Source organism: Phyllostomus discolor, chromosome 4 (genome assembly GCF_004126475.2).
Source record: "Phyllostomus discolor isolate MPI-MPIP mPhyDis1 chromosome 4, mPhyDis1.pri.v3, whole genome shotgun sequence".
In the NCBI taxonomy this organism is placed as follows: Eukaryota; Metazoa; Chordata; class Mammalia; order Chiroptera; family Phyllostomidae; genus Phyllostomus; species Phyllostomus discolor.
In genome coordinates, this window is record NC_040906.2 from 68,874,910 (window position 1) to 68,886,924 (window position 12,015).

A 12,015-nucleotide genomic window follows, 5' to 3' on the forward strand; every position below is an offset into this window, starting at 1 on the left:
AATTTAACGATTTTGATGGATTAACCCAGTCCAGGGTAGAGAATTTCTCTTCTCCTTTCCCAGCTCTCCATGCAGAGGACAAGGGTTTCTCCTTACAAAGCTTCGAAACCCAGTCCTTCCTCTCATCCAGCAAGTACAAAAACTGCCTGATGATGTGGGCTCTGGTTTTGAGGGTTGACTTAAGAAACGTCCAAACCTGTAGAGAATTTTCATGAGTTTATTTGAACTAAACTGACCACAATTTTGCCAAGAGGTGAAATCTCAATGAATTGAGAAAATGTTCCAGAAAATGGCAGTTTTGCAGCTTATTTTATACATTAGAATCAAAGGTGAAACCATAAGGAGGTTACATGAAATCCATTTGTGATAGATTAAGGGGACAAGAGAAAGCAAAACTGGGAAATCTCTGTGATTAGATAAATAAAACAGAGAGACACATACTTCTTTTACACTGGTAGGTACAGGATAGGTAATAACATTTAAAGCATGTAGAGATGGTAAAGGGGAAACAAGAAGACAGTGAAGGATTCTGTGGTTTTGTGCTCTGGGATGTGTGCCTTGAGGGGTGTGGAAAAGGAAATTACTCTGACAATTCAAAGATATGTTATCCTATATAAAAAAAGACAATGGGGAAAGCTCACTTAATGTAAAGATTGACCTTTGTCCAGGAAGCTACAGACTTCATGTCCAGGAAGCTACAGGACATGAATGCCTTTCATGACCCACTTTTTTTATGTTCAGACCACGCTATGTGGTTATTTTCAGTGTCTGAGTTTGCAGGGGCTACCATGCTGGCCTCCCCTGAGCTTATCAGGTTTAGCATGTGTCCCTTTTTTTGTCCACAAGGGGGTGTTCAATTCTACTGTGGAAGAAAAGAGAATGAGATTTTTATGTGGAAAAGATGAAGTGGGTATAGGTGGCAAACAGGAGAGAATAAGAGGGAGGAGCAGAGGGAGTGTTACCTATGAGCCTACCTTGGAAGTTGCCAAAGATAAGTGGGCACCCCCACCCAACTCCTAGTACACATGACCTAGGATGTGTCTGAGGAGCAGAGAGAAGATACACTAGATAAAAATTCCTTTCAAGGGTTTAGAAAATTACCAGTGAAATGCTCTGCCTTCATGGTTAAATGCCACCACGCTCTCAAACTTGCCTTCTCTGCCCTGCCCCCCACTGTAGAATCAGGCAGGGTGTACATTGGCTCCTTTTGCACGTGCCAGTGACTGGCTGAGAACCCAGTAAGACTGTTTTTTTGTTTGTTTGTTTTTTGCAGAGGCAGCTCCCTTTTTGGTTGCTTTCCTGCAATGTTCCAATGCCCATAAGCCTAAGCATCTACTAGATACCTAAAGACATGGTGAGGGGAAGTCCACTTCTGGTTTGGGTTCAGACTGCACTGAACAAGAAGATTAAGATCTCCTAAATTGGCACAGTGGTTTATTGACATCACTATCACACAAACACTCTTTAAAAAAATGAGACTCTAAAGTAGAATTTCAAATATCAGAAGGCAAGAGGATAAGGTCTTTTAAATCCTTTTCTAAAAATTTAATTATTTAATTTTTATTGAGGTTATATTGGTTTAGAACATAAATTTCTTATATACAACACTTATATAATTACTTCATATATAATTATAGGTATAATTTAATATCTGTGTGTTTACCTCCAAAAGTCTAGTTTCCATCTAGTTTCTAAACACCATGTATTTGACCTCCTTCACCCAGTTGCCCCCATCCATCCCCTCTGGTAATCACTATTCTGTCCTCTGCATCTGTGAGTTTGTTTTGTTCTGCTTTGTTAGTTCTTTTGTTACTTTTTGTTTTCTATCCACATATGGGTGAGATCATACCAGTTTTGTCCTTTTCCTTCTGACTTACTGGTCAGTCTCTGCTGACAGGGAAAATGTATGGAGAAATGTCAGGGGGACGTGGGCAGACTCAAGAAAAGAAGAGAGGAAAGAGAAACAAGTTTTAAGAGATCACATTTTACTTAAAGACTGGATTTACAGAAACATGGAAACAGGAGGAAAAGGACTGACAGCTGCCAGAGGAGAATGGTAGAAAGAAGGGAAAGGGGCTAGTCAAAGAGCATGTGTGAATGACCCATGGACATGGACAACAGTGTGGGGGTCGACTAACTGTGGGGGCAGGGAGCAGCTGCATGGCAGAGGGCAAAGGGGGAAAATTGGGACAACTGTAATAGAATAAACAAGAGTTTTTATTTTTAGTTTTAGTTTTAGTTTTTAGTTTTTAAAAAGAAAAAAACTGGATTTGAATAGCAAGACATTGTAGTAAACTGCAATTCTTTGGAAAATAGTAAGAAAATTAAATTATATCATTTATTGATTACATTTTGCAATCTTGGAAAGAGAATAAAAACGCAAGAGGAGAAGGAAAAAAGGGTGGAGCTCTGTGAATTACAAAATATGTCAGTAGAGGACATCTTCAAGAACACTGCCAATAAGGCCATGAAGTTACAATACAGGAATGCCCCACCCACCTTAAGATCTCCAAAGGATCTAGGATGGGAATAAAGGTAAAATAAAAAATAAAGCTCATTCTCTTTCAGCATGATGTAATGCAATTAGAGAGAAATTCTAATGTGTAGCATAGGATAACTTTAAAGAAATGAAATATGTGGCATCCCACTCATTCATTCAACAAATACTGAAGAATCTTGAAGTAGAATGCTCCAAGCCTTTCCAGGGCCAGTAAACAGGATAGAGCCTATATAAAACAACAACAGGTGTATGGAAAAGTGAAACATTTAACTATATTATATCAAAACCCTTTTTAAAAAGTGAATATGACACTAAGTAGAATAATGTGCTTTCGAGTTTATGAGAAAACATATGTCTGAAAGAGATCTGAAATCGATGTTGAACTTTCCATAGGTATGAGAGTCATTAGTAATGCCCACCAAGCATTTCTGGTTTTCCACCTTCTGGCAGAACATTAACATTGTACTTCCTGGTCCTGCGTGGTTTGGTGGGGTCATGTGATTATTTCTGGTCAAAAAATTATGAGCAGGAACTAGAAATGTTATCTCAGAGATAAACATTTGATTGCTGATGCTCCAGAACTCTCTTTTCCCTGGCACGGAGGGTAACATTTGAGATGGTGGCTGCCTGATCACCTGAATCTCTGACTGATCTCTAATGCTATGAAGCATGAATAAAATATAACTCTTTATTGTTTTAAGTCACTGATATTTTGGGGTTGTTTGTTACTGTTAGCAAAATTTAATATGTTCTGATTTATAGGAAGAAGTGAGCTTATACAGGTATTAAAACAAAGGATGACTTCATAAGTCTAGGGGCATTCTGATATGAAAGTTACTACGAGGAGGAGAAAGAAGAAAAGGAGGTGATAAGAAAAAAGAGAAGGAAACAATGATTAATATACTTAATATCCCCTCTCACCCCCATCCCACCTCCTATAACACAGAGCATCTCAAGTGGTGTATGAGCTGCCTTCTCAATTTGTTTACCAGTACTCCCCATATGCATTCATTCCGATCAGACTATTCCCTATCCCTGTGATTAAGTCTTCAAATTGCGTTGTGACTCCTTCCAGTCATCATCCCTTCTTTCAGTACAATAGATGGAGCTACAGGAAGGAGAGGAATCAAGCATATTTCCTAGATCCTCTTTCACCACTGTTACCAAGCATCACTAGTGAGAAAAGTCCGAAGCTTCATTCTTTTTTATTTTTTTTACATGATTTTTAAGGAGCAAGAGAAAGAGGGAAGACAGTGAGAGAAACATCAGTTTTGTTGTTCCACCTATTTATGCATTCATTGGTTGTTTCTTGTATGTGCCCTGACTGGAGATCAAACCTGCAACCTTGGCGTATGGGGATGATGCTCTGGCCAACTGAGCCACCTGGCCAGGCCCAGGGCTTCATTCCATTCCTGAGTCCTCTCTTCCTCTCAGCAATTTCATCCCATCCATTTCCATCTTCTGTGGTCTCTGCCTCCAAAGCAAAATGGTGGCAGAGATAGTAATTACCAAACCAAGTTCCCTTTCTACATGGACACAGTCATAGACTACATTTCTCTGCCTCCTTTGCAGTTAGGTGCAAATAGTATGTGCCTAATTAATAGAGTGTGGGTTACTTGATGTGTAACAGTTGCAGACCAGGGTTCTAGAAATCTCCCACATGTGGTCATCTCTTTGCTCTCTGAGAACTGAACGAGGAGGGCTTTTGTGGCCTTAGAGGAGAATATAGTCAACAGGTAGATGGTGTCTCATTCTCTATGTGACCAGGTAGAGAGAAGCAGACCAGTCAGAAACTGAAAATAAAATTCTACTCTGTTAAGCCACTGAGAGTGGGATTTACTTGTTACCCTAACTAATACCATTGTATTGCATTTCAGTAGTCCTCCTGTCCTCGGTTTCACTTTCTGAGGTTTCAGTTGCCTGCAGTCACTGATGTCCAAAAATATTAAATGGAAAATTAGAAATAAATAATTCGTAAGTTTTAAGTTGGATGCCATTTTGAGTAGTGTGCTGAAGCCTCGTGCTGCCCCCCTCCATCCTGCTGGGGCTGTGAACCATCCCGTTGCCCAGAGCATCGGGGCTGTAGGTGCTGCCCGCCCCTTAGTAACTCCACAGCCATGTTGGTTATCAGATCAGTTATCAGCGGGAGAGAGCACGTTCACATAACTTTTATTACAGCATACTGTTCTAATTCTTCTATCTTATTATTATTGTTGTTAATCTCTCACTGTGTGTAATTTATAAATTAAACTATTATAGGTATATATATATATAGGAAAAAACATAGTATCTATAGGATTTGGTACTATCTTTGGTCTTGGGCATCCACTGGCCGTCTGGGAACTCATGCCTTGTGAGGAAGAGGGGATTGCAGAGTATCCACCTCTTTCTACCTTTATCCTTCCACCCCCATTCATGACACCACAGCCTCTTGTTTGGACTGCTACAGCAGCCCCCTGGTTCCCACCTTCTATTCTTGCTTCCTACAGCTCATTCTTTGCATAGTAGCCTGAATGATCTTTTAAAAGTGTAAGTCAAAAGCCAGAGTGCTCTGCTAAAAATCTAAGTTTTCCTGTGGCACTAAAAATAATATCAATCTTTTGATCTTGACTCTAAAACCCACCATTCTCTGGATCCTGTCAACATCTCCAACCTTATCCACCAAGCTCATTCCCATAGTAAGGATTTTGCAATTACTGTTTCCTTTCTCTGGAATAAGCTTTCCATTTATTTTTTTTCTGGTCCTCATATCTCAACTTAATTATTACCTTCTCAACAAAGCTTTTGTTCCCCACTCTAAAGTAGCCTCCTATCAATTTTTATTGTATGGTTCTATTTTTTAAAGGTCAAATTTTTTGAGATATAATTTACATGCAATTGTGGAACCACCGTAATCATGATGTAGAGCATTTCCATCACTGTATTGAAGTTCCTTCATTATCACCTTATTTTGAATCTCCACATTAAATTTATTACAACCTAAATATTGTCTTGTTTGTGTGTTTATTTGTATTTTTACTCATTTGATATTTTATTATTTGTCATCTACTAGAATATAGGATGATCAAACCAGAGGCCTTATCTCCCGGTTTACCTCTGTATCCACAGTGCCAAGAATAGTGCCTACTACATCACAGATTCTGAATAAATATTTGTGGAAGAAGCGGGGGGAGGTAAGGGTGGAAGGGTGCAGGGGTGGAGAGAGGGAGATAGAATGGACCTCTTTGAGCGTCTGTGTTTTCATATGTCCAGAGGGGATATGTAAAAACACCCCTTTTAGAGTACTTGTGAGGACCACAGGAGATGTTGACTACAAAAGCCCTTAACATTATGCTGGTGTTTAGTAGTGCTCAGTCTGTAGAGTTCCTGTTGCATTTAAAGTCAGTTTACCAATTTTCTTTGTCTCGTTTGAAACTTCAGATAAGATTAGTCTTCCTTCCTTCCTTCCTTCCTTCCTTCCTTCCTTCCTTCCTTCCTTCCTTCCTTCCTTCCCTCCTTCTTCCTTTTTTTCTTTCTTTCTTTCCCATTTTTGTTCTGCAGTGCTGCCTTCTCCTTGTCCAGAGCTTCTCCCTCACTAGTGCCAATTCCTCAGGTCAGGGTGGCCACTGACCTTACCAACTTGCCTACTGACAGAAGTGAAACTTCCGATTTCCTTCTTGCTCTGATTAGTGATTACAAGACCCACAGTGCTATATAAGGAGCAAGAGAAGAGATTCCCTGCTGTGTGCCATCTTTATGGCTCTAGTGATTCAACAAACCAAGGGGTTCACCTTGCTGTGAGGTTCTGGGGTTCTCTTAAGGACTTACTCCCCTCTCTAAGCCCCTTTTTGTGCTCAGCCTTGGCCCAAACCTTTGAAGGAGTCAGCACCCTACATGTCAGCCCTGACATCTTTTTCCAAGGGAACGCTGCCCACAGCGTTCACTTAGCTCCTGGCTGCAGTTGTTAGATTTCCTTTGGCATCAACTGAAAATACTTTGTTACTATTCTCTACTTCCCACGCCAAGGGACTTTTATCTCTATGTGCTGGAGACCTTAATTCTCCTTAGCTGATTTGTGTTAGGGAGACAAAGCCCAGAACACAGACTTTTGCTCTAAGTAACCAGAGATACATTAAAAAATATACAACTTCTTACCGGGATATTCACTTTAACACTGTGTGTAATAATCAAATTAGAAGCCACCTTGATGTTGATCGACAAAGGAATAATTAAATAAATGATGGCTTGCGGCAGTGTAAAGAATTAGAAGGAAGAATTGCGAGATTCAAGGGCAACATCTTTTAATCAGTATTATTTGAGTATTTAAATGACAATGAAGTTACTGAGTAATTAAATTAATCTAAAAATTAAAAACAAACTATTTGATCTGCTATCTAATTTGAAACTTGAGAGAGGGCTTGGTGAGCCTCTTGTTAACACCCTCATGTAGAGGATACACCCTCTGGGTAAACGCAGAGGCCCAGAGAAATAAACTGTTTTAGCTTGTCAAGGTTAAATTGGTAGGAATCTGGACTAAGGACCAAGTCTGTTAAATCTTGTTCCTATATCATTAATAAAGTCAACATGTTATCTCCTGGACTGGGGAGGTAGGGTGTTTTCCGAAAGCCTTGACACCTATCTAATGCCCCATCACTGCACAACTAGGCTCTGAGGTGTTGATGGCCCTGGGACTGAGCAGAGGCTGGCACGTAAGCCATGCTGTGGCATCCTTGAAAGGGAAGATAATGCTGTGTATAATGGGATGAGACATGGTAGCTAATTGCAGTAAATGCACCAGCAATTGGATTCTTTAAACAAAGAATTATCTTTAAACAGTGTGAATATTTGGATGACATAAACTTGCCAGGACCAAAAAGTTCCCAGCAAAGGGAAACACAGAGGGAGGTTTGGAGACTGAAACAGCTGACTCCTTTGAAGGACAGCAAGCCCTTCAGTGGAGCTGGGGAACAGGGCATGGTAGAACCACAAGCCAAGTCTTTGCAAACTTAAGGAGTTTGAATTTTATCCTGGAAGTTAGAGGGCACCTCTCAGGGGTCAAGAAACTGTCTACAACAGGTTTCTTTCCTTAATTAATTCAACCTTCCAGACTCTTTTCAAGACTCCTTTCTTGTTCATGAACTCCTGTGACTCTTTGGACCAGTTTTATACATTTATTTGAGAGATTTGACAGAAAGGCAGAGTGCGGGGGGAACATCGATGTGAAAGGTAAACGTTAATTGTTTCCTGTGTATGCTCCTACTGGGGATCAAATCCGCAGTCTAGGTATATGCCCTGACTGGGGATCAAACCTGCAATCATTTGGAATATGGGACAATGTTCTAACCAACTGAGCCACTTGGCCAGGGCAAAGGACTACAATGTTTTAAAGGAAGAGAATAGTTCATCCATGGAAAGGTGTGTGGGTGTGCATATTACCATATATTGATGTATCTTGCTATCCCTGTTGGGAGAATGAATGAATGAATGAATGAATAATTAAATAAATAAATAAATAAATAAAAATATAATCAAGCAAAAACATATATATATATTTTAAAAGTAATTATTTATTTACCTGTGCTTCAATAGCATCCAATGCATACCATTGGATTTAAAAGTCCCCTTCTTAGCCCTTAGATCTCTCCTATATAGAAATTCCACAGCTGCCATTTAAGAAAAAGTTCAAAAAGAATACATCCATAAAATGACTAAGAACTAGGAAAAATGCTATCATCAAGCAGAAATTTTGAAAAATTCCAAAGAAAAACAGATGTAGTTAGTCAGGAAGAGGAGAATATATAGGAAAGTAGTTCTATTGAAGGCAGGTCAAGTCCAAGTTTGCTCTGAGTGCACAACATTGGCTGTAAGGGTTAAAAAGGATGCCCCCAGCAATCATTCCAGTGATTGGGGAAACTTCTGAAATGGTCTACCGGGGCAGCCCTGTCCTGGCAGGAGGAAGACAACAGAACTCGTCCCCTGCAGGTGGAGCAGCGAGGGTGAGCACTTGGCCAGAGGCAGGATGGTATCTTGGGAGATCATTTACCCTCAGAAGGGAAGGGGAACTGGCATTTCCAAAGGATAAGCTACTGTAAGATCAGATTAGGCATCAGAATCTACCCCTTCCCAACAATAACTGGTGCAGATCCTGGAACAGAAGCATAATTCTCAGACAGGAAAACATGGGATCTCGACCTGGCTGGTGTAGCTAAGCGGGCTAGAAACCAAAGGATTGACAGTTCAATTCACAGTCAGGGCACATGCCTGGGTTGCAGGCTAGGTCCTCAGTACGGGGCATGTGAGAGGCAACCACACATTAATATTTCTCTTCCTCTCTCTCCTTCTCTTCCCCTCTCTCTAAACGTGAATAAATAAAATCTTAAAAAAAAGAATTCTAAAAAAGAAAAACAAAAAACCATGGTATCTCAAAGACACAGGTGAAATGAAAACCAGGTATCATCAGCCATTAAAGGAAACATCACAACCATGAAAGGAAAGTACCAACTCAACAAATAACCATGAAACAAGAACAGAATATTATGAAAGAGAATAATGAACAGTGATGCAATGAAAAATATAATTATTGAAACAAAAACTCAGTAAATGAGCTGAATAGCAGAATGCATGCAACTGAAGACTGAATAAGAGCTGAGGAATTAAAAGAGGAGTTATGTCAAGGCCTAATAAAAAGAATAGAAATATGAAAAGTATAAGAAATGTTGAGTCCTTTCTTTATAGGCCCATAGTTTTCATATGTATTTAGGTAGATCTACAACAATGAGACTGACTGTAGTCTCATATGTTTATTGATCATTTGTATTTCCAGCCCTGGAACTTTTTTTTTTAAATTTTTTTATTGTTCAAGTACAGTTTTCTGTCTCCCCAGCCCCCCACCCATCCCCACCTTATGTTAGGTTGAACCACTAAAGCCAGTCAGGCTTTAAGAATTGGAAAGAATGATGACTCACACTTGCTTAAGTTATTGTGCAAGTCATCTGAGGTTACCTTTGCACAAGGTCAAGGACACAATGTTGTGAGGCACAGAGTTTTCTACTGTATCTCATAGTTATCATGAAAACATGTCTAAGGTTTGGTAATCTCTGCTTCCCGTAAGAATGAGGAATCCCTCCAATCAGGAGGTCCCAGAACTGTGGGTCCTTTATCTCTTTTTGTCCTGGGGAGGAGGAAATGAAGGTCAGGAGTATAAAAGGGGGATTTCAGGTCTCACAGCAACAAATTTCTGTGTTTCATTTTTGCATGCTATTGGACCCACTTCAGTACTGGAGGCCTTCACATTGCTTTTCAAGTGACATTTGCCCCCCCCCCCCCCCCCCCCCCCCCCCCGCCGCCCCCGGAGTACTGCTATTTGCTGTTTCCAAGTATATCACATACATCTATGTTTCTACTCCTTTCACCAGAAAGAAATCTATTTACTATGCAAAATTTTGCTTCTTATCCCTTCTGAAACTTTCCTTTATCCTCCCCAGGTAGAATGAATTTCTCTCAGACTTTCGTAAAAATAGTTTGTTCTTATGATAACAGAATTTATCATTCTGATAATTTATTTATCATTCTTATGATAACAGAATCAAAAGTACAGTCAGGACACATCATGACACATGATAAGGTTTGCTGAGTGAATGAACAAACATATTCTTTGAAAACAACACTGTTTTGGAAAAGCCCTGCCACAAACATAGCAGGTATTCCATTGAATTCATAGGTGTGGCTTGAAAAATAACACTTTCAACCTGAGAGGTGTACCAATCATAATCGTGATAATTTATGAGTGAGACTGTATGGTTCTGGGAAGAGAACAGATCTCTAATCAGATGAATTAGCTTTGTGATCCTGAAGCTATCATTTTTTAAAAAATATTTTATTTATATTCAGAGAGAGGGGAAGGGAGGGAGAAAGAGAAGGAGAGAAAAGCAATGTGTGAGAGAAACATTGATCTGTTGCCTCTTGCTCGCTCCCAGCTGGGGACCTGGCCTGCCACCCCTGCATCTGCCTGGACCCCGAATCAAACTGGTGACCTTTTGATTCGCAGGCTGGCACTCAGCCCATGGAGCCACACCAGCTAGGGTGTGAACTTGTTATTTTAATTCCATTGAGCTTCAGTTTATTTGTCTATAAAAGGTAGGTGAGGCAAAAGTAGGTTTACACGTATGAGTACGCAGAACATGGAGTTTATTCTTGTACTATTATTTAGTAATTATTGTATTATTTTCCATATGAACAACTATAATCCTACTTATGCTCCATCCTGTACATACTTTGTGGGGTTTGTGAGACCTAAGTGAGCTAAAAAGTGAACTAAGTCCTTCCAGTACCAGATATATTATACAACAGCCACATAGTGAGTGCTGATTCCTGGGTGCTTTAGGGCACATTTTTCAAAGTCCTCATCAAGTATTTCACTGGAGAATCACAATTCAGCTAACATTCTTACTTTTGGAAAATTACTGGTAGTTATGGTACATGACAACTAGTTTCTGAATATTTCATTTGCAAATTACAATAAAACATGAGCCCATATTTTAAAAGGCTTTCCATTTAAGTTGTCATTCTGAAACACAGAGTACAGTGTTCCCCCATATTGCTCCATCGAGTCAAGCCCTACCAGAACAGATTGCTTGGCTGAGTCAAGCCCTGCTGGAACTATGGCACTTATCCATAGATAGCTGTAAAGCAATGGTCCAGGAACTATCCTAACTCCTTTTAAGTTTGTTTTTCAGATCTAAATCCAAGCCACAAATTCCAGAGACAAACTCAATACCAGGTTGGGAAAGTTCCTTCCTGAATCCCATAATAAGTGTTGCACAATCCCACAAGGCTTTGCTGACATATACCCAGACATCAGTGTTCCAAAAAAGGAGAAGCCTGCTAACCTATTCCCTGACTGGTTAATCCCAGCAACATCTTTGTTTCCAAGCAATAAAAATCCCTAAGCCCCACATTTGGCACACAGAACCTGGGGCCCTATCTCAGTGTTCTCGCCCTCTGTAGGGCTTCATTCAGTAAATCTGTCTTTGCTTTTATTAGTGTCCCAGGTCTAACTTCTTTTATATCAGGAGACAAGAACCCAAACTCATAGCTAGAAATTTTCCTTATCTTTTTCCTCCTTGCCAAAAGAGCAGGGTGGAGATGGCAGCAAGATTGCAAACCAATTGGCGACTGAAAAACTTCAAATTCCCTTTTCGTCCCTCCCTCCTCCTTTTCCCCCAGCTCACTCTCTCTCTCTCTCTGTCTCTCTCTCTCTCTCTCACACACACACACACACACCACATGTTGCTTGAGAAAATAAGGAGAAAAAGCAAGACATTCCGGAGATAGTAATGCATTTAGGATTCTCCAAGTGGAATTTCCTTTCTTTCTTTCCATTCTTGTTTTCTGTCCATCCCACCGTGTCAGAGAAAATGTGCAGGGCAGGATGTGAGGGGCAGGGGTGTCCTGAAGAGCACTACTCTCGACTTCTGGCCCAAACCCTCCTTATCGGGGATTTCCCAAATGAGAAGACACAGGGAGATGGAAGGGAG